This window comes from Gopherus flavomarginatus, chromosome 5, assembly GCF_025201925.1.
Source record: "Gopherus flavomarginatus isolate rGopFla2 chromosome 5, rGopFla2.mat.asm, whole genome shotgun sequence".
Taxonomy (NCBI): Eukaryota; Metazoa; Chordata; order Testudines; family Testudinidae; genus Gopherus; species Gopherus flavomarginatus.
In genome coordinates this window covers 148763970-148775681 of record NC_066621.1, presented here as the reverse complement: position 1 = coordinate 148775681, position 11712 = coordinate 148763970, and positions in this window count along the sequence as shown.

The following is an 11712-nucleotide window of genomic DNA, read 5'->3' as shown; positions in this document are numbered from 1 at the left end:
ACTGGGGTAAAAATCTGAGAATAAGTCCTGCTTTGAGCAGGGGGTTGGACTAGATGACATCCTGAGGTCCTTTCTAACCCTGATAGTCTATGAAAAGAGTAATTTGATATCTAGGAAGGCTGATAACAAGCTAAGGATATTGAGCTGGGTCTCAAAATGTGACCACCATTCAATATTTGAAGAAAGAAGACAAGAAACCATTCAAGAGGTTTAAAAGCAAACAAGCTTCCTGGGATACTGTTGTGGGTTCATTAGTGACTCCTCTGACATTGCTAAGCCTTATGACTTTTTAAAAGGATTTAGGTGAGAATAAACCAGATCACAAAACTTAAAGCGGACTATCCAACAACCAATCAGCTAGGCCTAGCAACTGCTATTGTATTCAGAGAGTCTGGTCTTCCATTCTCCTGGAAAAGATCCATCATGACTAGCATAGGAATGTGGCGATCATCTGTTTGAGACTTTGTCCTCAGACTTTTGTCCTGTCATTGGCATGAAAAGACGTTTGAAGGATTCAACGGAACACTATTAGTAAATGAAAAACAACTGTTATGTTATGAAGATTGAGTAAGAAACAAAAGTCAAATTGGATGGACTGACTAATGTTAACCAAGAAATGTATGCTTCTAACTGCGCCAAGCATGACACAGCTAGCTGATCTCCATTTTTCTTGCTGCATGAGCAGTCTCCAAGGTTACCCAGAGATAACGTTTTTTGACTTCCTAGAGAACAAAGAGGGTGATAGTTGTACCAACTGTGCAGACCAAGGGAGGGAACAGCTGAAAAGAGTCTGAAATTTGTTATGGAAAACAGTAGAAAGCCATCAGCCAGAGGGCAAGCTTATTACAACCAGAACTTGCCAAAACCCTTAACCAGTCCCCACTGATTTTTTGATGGGCTTTGAATCAAGTCCTAGAACTGAGTATTTTAATTGAAATGGCACAGTGTACATATTAGAGGACAGACATTAAACACTGCTGAATAGATATGGTGTCATTTACAGCTCATATTTGCAGGACAAACAGAACAAAATTAAATTCTGAGCCCTGTTAGTTCTGCAAAAATTTCTGCCATCTATATCCTGGATGTTATGAATGAAGAGAATGATCCAAGCCTTCTTTATTTATTCCCACCCTCATGGATATCCATATTGCATTAGCGAATATCATTCCATCACCATTTTCTTTGCCTGCTGTGTACATTTATAATCAGTATATCAGTAATTCATATGAATGTCTGGAAGGATAATTGCATTTACCAAACAGGAACTGAATTTATCACTGAGAGATAGATGGCAAATAATGAAGTACATGCCTTTTTGTTGACACATGTAGAAGCTATTTAATTTGGGATATTGGCTATAGGAAAATTAAGTCTTTTAAATAGCTGCTTCTTCAAAGAAACAGACGTCAAATAAAGTGCATTATTAACAGTTCTATTAAAAGGTAAATTTCTTGTCTTGGTCAGATTCTATGTCTTTTTTTAGATCTGTGCCCTATTAATTCTGTAGTCAACATGAATTTAGGGCTTGATTTTCCTCTGGTTAAAATCAAGAGGAATGTGAATTTAGAATGAGATTCTACGTGTGAATTTTTCAGTGGCCCCGGTATGCCGACTTACATATACCCCGTAATCCAGCAAAGTACATTGTCTTATTGACATCAGTGGGATTACTCATGTGGTTAAAGATGGGCACATCCTGGGGTCCTTATTTTTATAACTGTTGCTGACTTTCTTGGGTTAGGCACACAATCCAAGAACTACTCTGTAGAGTTCATAAACATCACTCCTGCTGTGTTAATGAAGTATAAGTTTTGGGACAGGAAGGACATGTAATTATAGCAAGAAAGCAGGATGCATAGGACTGTGGGCAATTATTATTCTTTTAACCTTAATAGCTCTTATACATATGAGCCAAGAAGAATTTAAACCCCTGAGATGGTGAAACAACTGAGGCTAAGCATCATGGAAGAAAAGGATTCAGACAAGAGGGACTCATGAAAAAAATAAAACCCACAGATCAGGTTGAGATGGATTCTTGCTGGGCTTCTGATACCAGTTCTGATCTCACTTAAATCAGTTTTACAGTAGTGTAAGTCCACTTCAGTGACCAGACAGTTGACTGCAGGGACCCCAGAATGGGGGAGCACAGATTGTGCCATGGCCAGAGGGCTGTGTCATGAAGAGGACCCTACAGACAGTCCTTGGAGTGACATGGGTCTGAGAGTAGATGTGATGGTGGATGAGGCACCGTCAGGAAAGGGCGTACCGATCTGCGGCGCTAATCCCTTAAACGGCCAGCAGAAGGCACCAAGGTGGAGAGTGGATCCTCATCAGAGTGTCTTCACTGCTGTTTTAACCCAAATTGGCTAACTCCAATTAGCTAATCTGATTTAAGAACACACCTTTTGTTTTCAGTGTGGAGTCTTGACATACTCTCAGGCTGTAGAGATATACCCTGTTCTAATCTAATCTAGGAGGAGGGCTTCCATGAAAACTGCAGGAAGTATAATTTAGAGGATGCACGAGCCAAGACAGGAATCCTTTCCTTAAGATCCAGTCATTTTGGGGGCTGAACCCCCTGCTACTTCTATGAGAGGGCAAATCTCTTTGGCATGATACAGTCCATGGAGGAGACATGATCCCGTCACTTTACATAAATTTCTAATGCTATAATGTGAAAAGCAGTAATTTTGAAAATGCTGCACTGTACGAAATCAGCGCTCAGCATTACAGAGCGAGCTCTGATGTACCTGTGCTTCTCCAAAGGCCAGTTACAATCCATATCTTTTATGTGGAAAAGTGTTCTTAGCAGGGTTGCCTTTATTTTACACAGAATGGTTTTTGATGGAGTTCTGTGTAAGAAGTGCTCAGAGGCTTTGAGACTCTCGCTCTCTCTTTTTTTTTTATGTGGTGGGATCAGAATTTGTTGTCGTTGTTGTTGTTTTTTTTTAAAAACACTAGAAAAATGTTTATTATTAAAACCAAGCCAGCCAATGGGTAATTGCAGCACCAACATAACTGATGTGTGGAAAGATATTTTCTGTGTTATTACAATAGTCTAGGAACATAAGAGATTGCCTTCTAATAACTTCCATATGACCATGGATTCAGTTTTGCTCCAGAAAAGACAAAGACCAGCAACGCAGTCTGACAGCAGTCTGCAGGATGGGACCCAGAACAACATGGACGTGGTTCTATGGCAATTAAATATTGTCAATAAAAGCCTCAATAAAATCACCAATAAGCTGCATAGAAAGCACCTACATCTGGATCTTGTACCACTCAGATCAGTTGTAATTTTCCCCTGGACTTCAGTGAGAATAAGATCAATCCCCTAAACCCCAATTCAGCAATGCACTTAATCATGTGCATGCTAGGGTTGCCAACTTTCTAATTGCACAAAACCAAACACCTTTGTCCTGCCCTGCCCTGTCCCTTCTCTGAAGCCATACCCCCTCACTCCAGTATCCTCCATCCATCGCTCGCTTTCCCCCACCCTCACTCACTTTTTCTGGGGTAGGGGGTTTGAGGTGTGGGCTCCAGGGTGGGGCCAGAAATGATGGATTCAGGCTGTGCAAGACGGTTTCTGTCTGGGGCAAGGGATTGGGGTGCAGGAGGGGGTGAGGGCTCCAGCTGGGGGTATAGGCTCTGGGGTGGGGCTGGGGATGAGAGGTTTGGGGTGCAGGAGGGGGGTCCGGGCTGGGGGCAAGGGGCTGGAGTGCAGGAGCAGGCTCAAGGCTGAGATAGGGGGTCAGAGTGTGGGAGGAGGTTAGAAGTGTGGGCTCCAGGAGGGAATTTGGGTGTGGGAGGGGGCTCAGGGCTGGGCAGGGGTTGTGGTGTGGGAGGGGGTTCTGACCTGGGGCAGAGGGTTGGGGTGCTGGGTCTGGGAGGGAGTTAGGGTGCAGGAGGGGTCTCCAGCTCAGTGGCACTTACCTCAAGTGGTCCCGGTCAGCAGCGCAGCAGGGCTAAGGCAGGATCCCTGTCTGCCCTGGCTCTGTGCTGCTCCCAGAAGCAGCCGGCATGTCCGGCCCCAGGGCAGAGGTGCGGCCAGGCAGTTGTGCACACTGCTCAGACATGCAGATGCCACCCCTGCAGCTCCCATTGACCATGGTTCCCAGCCAATGGGAGCTGCAGAGTTGGCACTGGGGGCATGGGCAGCATGTGGCACTTCCTTGATCATCCCTGCACCTAGGGACTGGACAAGCGGGCTGCTTCTGGGGAGCTGCGAGGAGCCAGGGCAGGCAGGGAGCCTGCTTTAGCCCTGCTGCACCGCCACCTGGGAGCCGCCTGAGGTAAGCACCTTACCACCTGAGGTAAGCCTGCCTTAGCCCTGCTGCGCCGCTGACTGGACTTTTAATGGCCTGGTCAGCGGTGCTGACTAGAACTGACAGGATCCTTTTTCGACCGGGCGTTCAGGTCAAAACCCAGATACCTGGCAACCTTAGTGCAAGGATGTGCAGAATGCTTTGCTGAACAGGAATAGGAGTGTTTAAATTTAAGCACATACTTAATACTTGGTTGAATTATGGCCTAGCAGAGTGATCCTGCTCCCACTGAAGTAATGGAAAATTTTTAGCAAATGATTTAAGTGCTTTTCTGAATAGGAATGCAGGTGTGTGAATTTTAAGCAGGTGTGTATGTACTTTGCTGAATCAGGGTCCCAACGAACTGACCATAGAGTAAGCTAAAGTAAAATCCTAATGATCTGGGTGTCTGCACTACTTCCTCAAGTCAGAGTATAAAACTGGGCCTGGCTCCAAAACTGCTCTTTCCGATCCATATATGTGACATGATATGGCCTTTTTTAAACATGTTTTTGTTTCTGATGTTCCATCCTCCTGCATGTCTCTTTGCAGAGTTAAATTTCAAATTCACCTTTCATTTTTTCCATACATAGAATAAACTGCTGGGTGGAAAGTTAATAGGTTAATAAGAGGCAGTTTCTATTGTTTTACTACAACTGTGTTGCAAAATACGTTTAAATGCCTGTCAGATCTTATCAATGGCACCTGTTTTTCTGAGGAAGCCTATGATATAGCAGGAAAAACAGAAGCATTGTAAATGAAATGGCAAATTTAGCCCGTGTAATATATAGAATACTAATGAGCGGTCTGATGGAGCTGCTGAGCATTCATGCATTACAGGCACAGAACAATGACCTTGTTCAAGGCTCCAACAGAAAAGAGTCCTTCCACTTGGAAACACATAGATGACTCTGATTAGGCTACAGCCACGTACCCTCTCTGGGGACCTTCACATCCAGGCAGTGTGAGATTAAAGGGCTTGCGCTGCAAGCTAGCACCTGAATTCTGCTCACGTTCGGTGACCCTTTTTTGCAAAAATGATTGCCTTCCTTGTCACAATATGCTGGGTCCATTTTCATATTAATAATTTCCAGATTGACGCTACGTTCCCTGCTGAAAATGCAAGATGGTCAATTATTCTACTTTAATTCTGCTTCTCTTAAAGAATCTAAAGGTTCTTAGATGCATGAAGTAATGTGATGGTATATTACTGTTTTGCTCTTTTAAAAAATAAAAGGTATGACAGAGCTGTTTCTCTATATGTGGTGCTGTAGCACCCTTGTGCTTTTGAAAAAGCAGTTTTTTTGAATGCCTTTGCTTCTAGCATTGGTGGTCAAGTGAATGACACGTTTTGGCATGTATTGTACAAGCCTGCCACATGAACATCTATTTTATTTTGCTGTGGTATATGAAAATGCTGCAAGTCTCCTCATTGGGCCCGTTAATTTTTCTCACTGCTGCTCAGAAAGAGGTGATCACTTAAGAGAAGAGAATAAAAATCACATTGGGGAATATTAACAGAGCAGGAAATATGTTTAATAAAGGTGCTTTTTAATTTCTTTTATTAGAAAATTGAATGTTTGCATTACCTGAGATGAATAATCTTAATGTTTGTTTTTCTGTTCCTGTTTGTCTTGGATCTTTTTATAAGTCCTGTAAGACTCCTACTCCAACTCAAGGAAATTATTATGCTGCCTTTCCACATAAACAGGGCAACCGTCCCTTTCCAGTGAGAATGACCTTTATATTGAGGAGAACAAAACAAGGAAGAACAAAAGGAAGGTCTCCAAAAGAGAGCATGGTGTTTGTGTGTCTCCTGTGTGAGATGCTGTATCACTACACAAAATGGCATCCAGCTCTTCTGGCAGGGACAGCAATTTCTCTCAGTTGAAAGGTACAGCACACAGCAAATGTTTACAGGCTACGTACACCACCGATGTGTTATACGTACTGTCACACCTCCTGATGGTAGCCTTGTAGCCTTTGGTCATCAGCCATTGCATTAAGTTCTGCCATTATTCAGCCTGTTCTATTTAATCTGGCTGCTTAAGGAGTGGGATGAAAATCTCGTGGTTGGTGCGGTATTGCTGCAAAAATCAAGCCATTATATCTGTCTATCTAGGTTCCTTTTTCTTTATCTACTGGTTTTTGAGCCTTTTGAGTGCACTTGGGTCACATGTTCATGTTTTTCTCCACAACAAGAGCTAGACATTTACCTTTTAAATAATGAAAGTTAGGATTCTCACACATTCACGGTACTCCTGCAGCTGGGGCTGTAAGAATACAACCACTTCCTGCTACCTTTGTGATAAAACAGTCACACTTGGCAATAACTCTAGGTATCTTTAATTAGGGCACCTGCAATTACAGGCCACTTTCGAAAACATAGGATTTCCCACACAGGTTGGGAACCGCAGGATTGGTCAGAGGTAGGATTTGAGGAGAGATTTGAAGGAGGAAAGAGTCTTTACTGATCAGTTCAGGAAGACTTTGGGCAAGTCACTTAGTCTCTCTGCCCTTCAGTTCCCCATCTGTAAAAGGGGGACAATAGCACTGCCCTACCTCACAGGGATGTTGCGAAGATAAATCTATTAAAAATTGTGAGGCACATGGATACTATGGTGATGGGAGCCATATAATATCTTAGATAGATAAGATGAATGTTCAGCGCCTCAGGGGTAGTGTGGGAAAAGCCATGGAGCAGCCAAGCCCACTCAGAACCAGACATGGCTGAGCTCCTTGGCTGGAGCAGAGGAGATACAATGTGAGACAAGAGGAGAGGGTCATTGTTGCAAAAGGATAGCTATCAGAATGTATAACGAAAGGTGTTTTTTTTTTTGTTTTGGCCAGGGTGAGTTTATAGGATTGTTCCTTGTCATTTGAGATCTATGGGTGAGGGGGCGGGGGGAAGCACTATATAAGAACTAGGTATTATTATTACTGATTATTATTTGTCAGCATGTTCAGTGACTATGTGCATACCCTTCTAACCATGCTATGGTGGTATGGAGCATTGTTGGGTATGGTATAAAATCACTGGATGGATTTTAAAAGCTGGGTTACCCTGGAGCCAAGTCAGAAATTTCCCTCAGAAATAATATTTGAATTCCCCCCGCCCTGAGCTTCTGAAAGAAGCTCTGTGTTTAAAGGTAAGGTTGTGGCTGAACAGCTACTGAAAATATGCAATGTTGTAGAAAATAAATGAGTTAGAGATGCAATAACTCTCAGGTCAGTTTCTAGTTTCTTGAGACAGTCAGTTCATCATCACGGGGCACTGAGTGTCTCCTTAAATTGACATCCACAATATGTAGCTTTTTCAGGGGAACACGGAGGGGTTAGTTAGAAAAGGAAGCCAGGTGCGGATGGGATGTGAAATGCTCGTTCTTTGCAGTGCGAGTCAAGGGCATGAAATGGGAAAAATAGTCCCTCAAGTTAATCGCTCTTTGCAAGTGCAGTAAGAGGCTTAAGCAGGTTGTTGGAGCTCTGAAAGCTAATCCTAATTCCACTCCACAGCTTTCTGAGAATGGCTCAGCTGTAGGCACTGGTCAAACTCAGTCTCTTTGCACTTGGCGCCCTGCACTATCTGACTGCACGTGTTTACACCCAGTTTTCTGTTTTATACTCCAGTGACTGTAATCACCGCAAGCATCCCTCTTGCTTGGCTGGCTGATCAGCTAGACAAAGAGACTAAAAGGCTGGTCTCCAGCTCCTCTTCCTTTCAAAACTTGGCAGGCAATAAGCATGCACGGAGGAAGGATGGTCTCATGGTTGAGGCACTTCCAGGCTTTTCTCCTGTTTTGCTGCTTGTTCCTCTCTTGCTCTGTTTGATACCATCATTGTGCTCTGTTCTCTCTCACGCTCCGTGCACTTTGTGCATCAATGACCATGCTTCTTGGCAGATAGTTCTCAGATAGTTTTGTCTAAAAATACTTGTTTCTTACCTCCTAACCTTCACTTTTAAGTCTCACCTGCCCGCTCCACCTCCTCACCCCTTCCCCAGGCCTTGTTCCATTTTTGACAGGAAGGTAAATTTTGTCAGCCTCAAGTGGCATTTATAGGCCTTCATCTTTAAACGATGATTTAACTAATTGCCTGGCCTGTTTCTCCTTCATTACCGAGACTCTGAATAGGAATGGGGAGAAGAGGCACAGGAGCCAGCAAACAGAGCTGCCAACAGGGGAGTTTCAGAGGGAGTTCTGCTGGAGGAGCAGGTTTGTGTAGTTTGTGGATTGTATTGTGTGTGTGTGTGTGTGTGTGTGTGTGTGTGTGTGTGTGTGTGTGTGTGTGTGTGTGTGTGTGTAGGCTGCTAGGGGCAGTGTGCTGGGAGAGCAGCGGAGCCCTGATTAGGGGGCAGGGCTTACCTGATTAGGGGTCCTATAAAAGTAGCCAGCCAGTCAGGCAGCGGCACAGGCAGTTGCAGTGGCACAGGAGCCAACAAACAGAGCTGCCAACAGGGGAGTTTCAGAGGGAGTTTACAGGGGGAGGGTGCTGGGGAGACTAAGACAGAGGAACCGACAGGCTAGTTAAGGGAGTGGGTGGTGGTCTGGTGCCTGCTGGGGGTTTGTGTTGTGGTCTGTTCCGTGCACTACCAGGCTTTAGTTGGGAAGGCTATGACTGATACAGAGGTAGCAGTGAAAGACACAATGAGGATGACTGGATGTGGAAGCTGCGGCATGTACATGATCCTGGAGGGGGTGCCTGAAAAGTTTTGTCTGCGTGAAGTGCCGCCTGTTAGAGCTGATGGAAGAAAGGATCAGAGGACTGGAGATGCAGGTGGAAACTCTGGTTGAGTTTAGAAGGGGGTTTGAGCAGATGATGGAGCACAGACACGAGGGGGCTGAAGGGATAAGCTCAGATGTGCAAATGGAAGCAGGACCAAAGAATTCAGAGGAGAGACTGCTGGGGGAGGAAAGTGGACGGTGGAAGCATGTGACTAAGAGAACCAGGCAGAGGAAAAGACAGGCCAGTGAAGGAGAAACAGAACTCAGGAACAGGTTTGCAGAGTTGGAAAATGAAGAAGGGGCACAGCAGGTGGTCGCTGAAGGAGAGAGGGCAAGGAAAAAGAGAAAAGCTGATAGTCCTACAAGAGGAGGGGAGGAGTCAATGGAGGCAACACTAAATATAAGCCCCAGGAGGATTGCAAGGGTGAATAGGAATTGAGAGGACTTGCAGCCAGTGGGTGCGGGGCATAGACCGGAGAATCATACTGTCACCAGGAAAAGGCAGGTCTATGTGATTGGAGACTCCTTAGTGAGAAGAATAGACAGGCCTGTAACTAGAGCTGATCGGGAGAACAGAAGGGTGTGCTGTCTGCCGAGTGCTAAGATACAGGATGTGAACCTGAGGCTGAAAAGGATCCTAGCGGGGGTGGGAAGGAATCCGTTGATTGTCCTTCATGTGGGAACGAATGATACGGCTAGATCCTCTCTGGAATGTATCAAGGAAGATTATGCAAGACTGGGGAAGACGCTTAAGGAAATCGAGGCTCAGGTGATCTTCAGTGGGATTCTGCCGGTTCCTAGAGAAGGGCAACAAAGGTGTAACAAGATTATGGCGGTCAACAGGTGGCTCAGGCAGTGGTGCTATAAGTTGGGCTTTGGGATGTACGGCCATTGGGAAGCATTTACGGACAGAAGACTGTTCTTTTGGGATGGACTTCACCTGAGTAAGGAGGGAAATAGACTTCTAGGATGGAGGCTTGCCGAACTGATTAAGAGAGCTTTAAACTAGGAATTTGGGGGAGATGGTTGGGAGATGTCCAGGAGATCTCCACGCCAGAATTTAACCTTGAGAGGGAAGTAAACAAAGTAAGAGGGGATACAGCCGTGGACAGAAGAATTGACATAAGGAGGAAGGGTAGTGTAGATAGTAGACTAACAGGTGATGCTGGTGGTAGAATGTCTCTGCCTAGTAGGGTAAAGAATGTCAGTGAAGCCAAACGGCAAAAATTAAGATGTCTGTACACTAATGCGAGGAGCCTAGGGAACAAAATGGAGGAACTAGAGCTACTGGTGCAGGAAGTGAAACCAGATATTATAGGGATAACAGAAACTTGGTGGAATAGTAGTCATGACTGGAGTACAGGTATTGAAGGCTATGTGCTGCTTAGGAAAGACAGAAATAAAGGCAAAGGTGGTGGAGTAGCATTGTACATCAATGAGGAGGTTAACTGTAAAGAAATAAGAAGTGATGGAATGGACAAGACAGAGTCTGTCTGGGCAAAAATCACACTGGTAAAGAAAGCTACCAGAGCCTCCCCTGAGATAGTGCTTGGGGTGTGCTACAGACCACCGGGCTCTGATTTGGATATGGATAGAGACCTTTTTAATGTTTTTAATGAAGTAAACACTAATGGGAAATGTGTGATCAAGGGAGACTTTAACTTCCCAGATATAGACTGGAGGACAAGTGCTAGCAAGAATAATAGGGCTCAGATTTTTCTGGATGTGATAGCAGATGGATTTCTTCACCAAGTAGCTGAAGAACCAACAAGAGGGGATGCCATTTTAGATTTGGTTTTGGTAAGTAGTGAGGACCTCATAGAAGAAATGGTTGTAGGGGACAACCTTGGTTCAAGTGATCATGAACTAATTCAGTTCAAACTAGATGGAAGGATAAACAAAAATAGATCTGGGACTAGGGTTTTTGACTTCTCAAGGGCTAACTTTAAAGTATTAAGGAAATTAGTTAGGGAAGTGGACTGGACTGAAGAACTCGTGGATCTAAATGTGGAGGAGGCCTGGAATTACTTTAAGTCGCAGCTGCAGAAACTATCAGAAGCCTGCATCCCAAGAAAGGGGAAAAAAACCATAGGCAGGAGTTGTAGACCAAGATGGATGAGCAAGCATCTCAGAGAGGGGATTAAGAAAAAGCAGAAAGCCTACAAGGAGTGGAAGAAGGGTGGGATTAGCAAGGAAAGCTACCTTAGTGAGGTCAGAACATGTAGGGATAAAGTGAGACAGGCTAAAAGCCAAGTAGAGTTGGACCTTGCAAAGGGAATTAAAAAACAAATAGTAAAAAGTTCTATAGCCATATAAATAAGAAGAAAACAAAGAAAGAAGAAGTGGGACCGCTAAACACTGAGGATGGAAAGGAGGTTAAGGATAACCTAGGCATGGCCCAATATCTAAATAAGTACTTTGCCTCAGAAAGAAGAAGTGGGACCGCTAAACACTGAGGATGGAAAGGAGGTTAAGGATAACCTAGGCATGGCCCAATATCTAAATAAGTACTTTGCCTCAGTCTTTAATAAGGCTAATGAGGAGCTTAGGGATAATGGAAGGATGACAAACGGGAATGAGGATATGGAGGTGGATATTACCACATCTCAGGTAGAAGCCAAACTTGAACAGCTTAATGGGACAAAATCGGAGGGCCCAGACAACCTTCATCCAAGAATATTAAA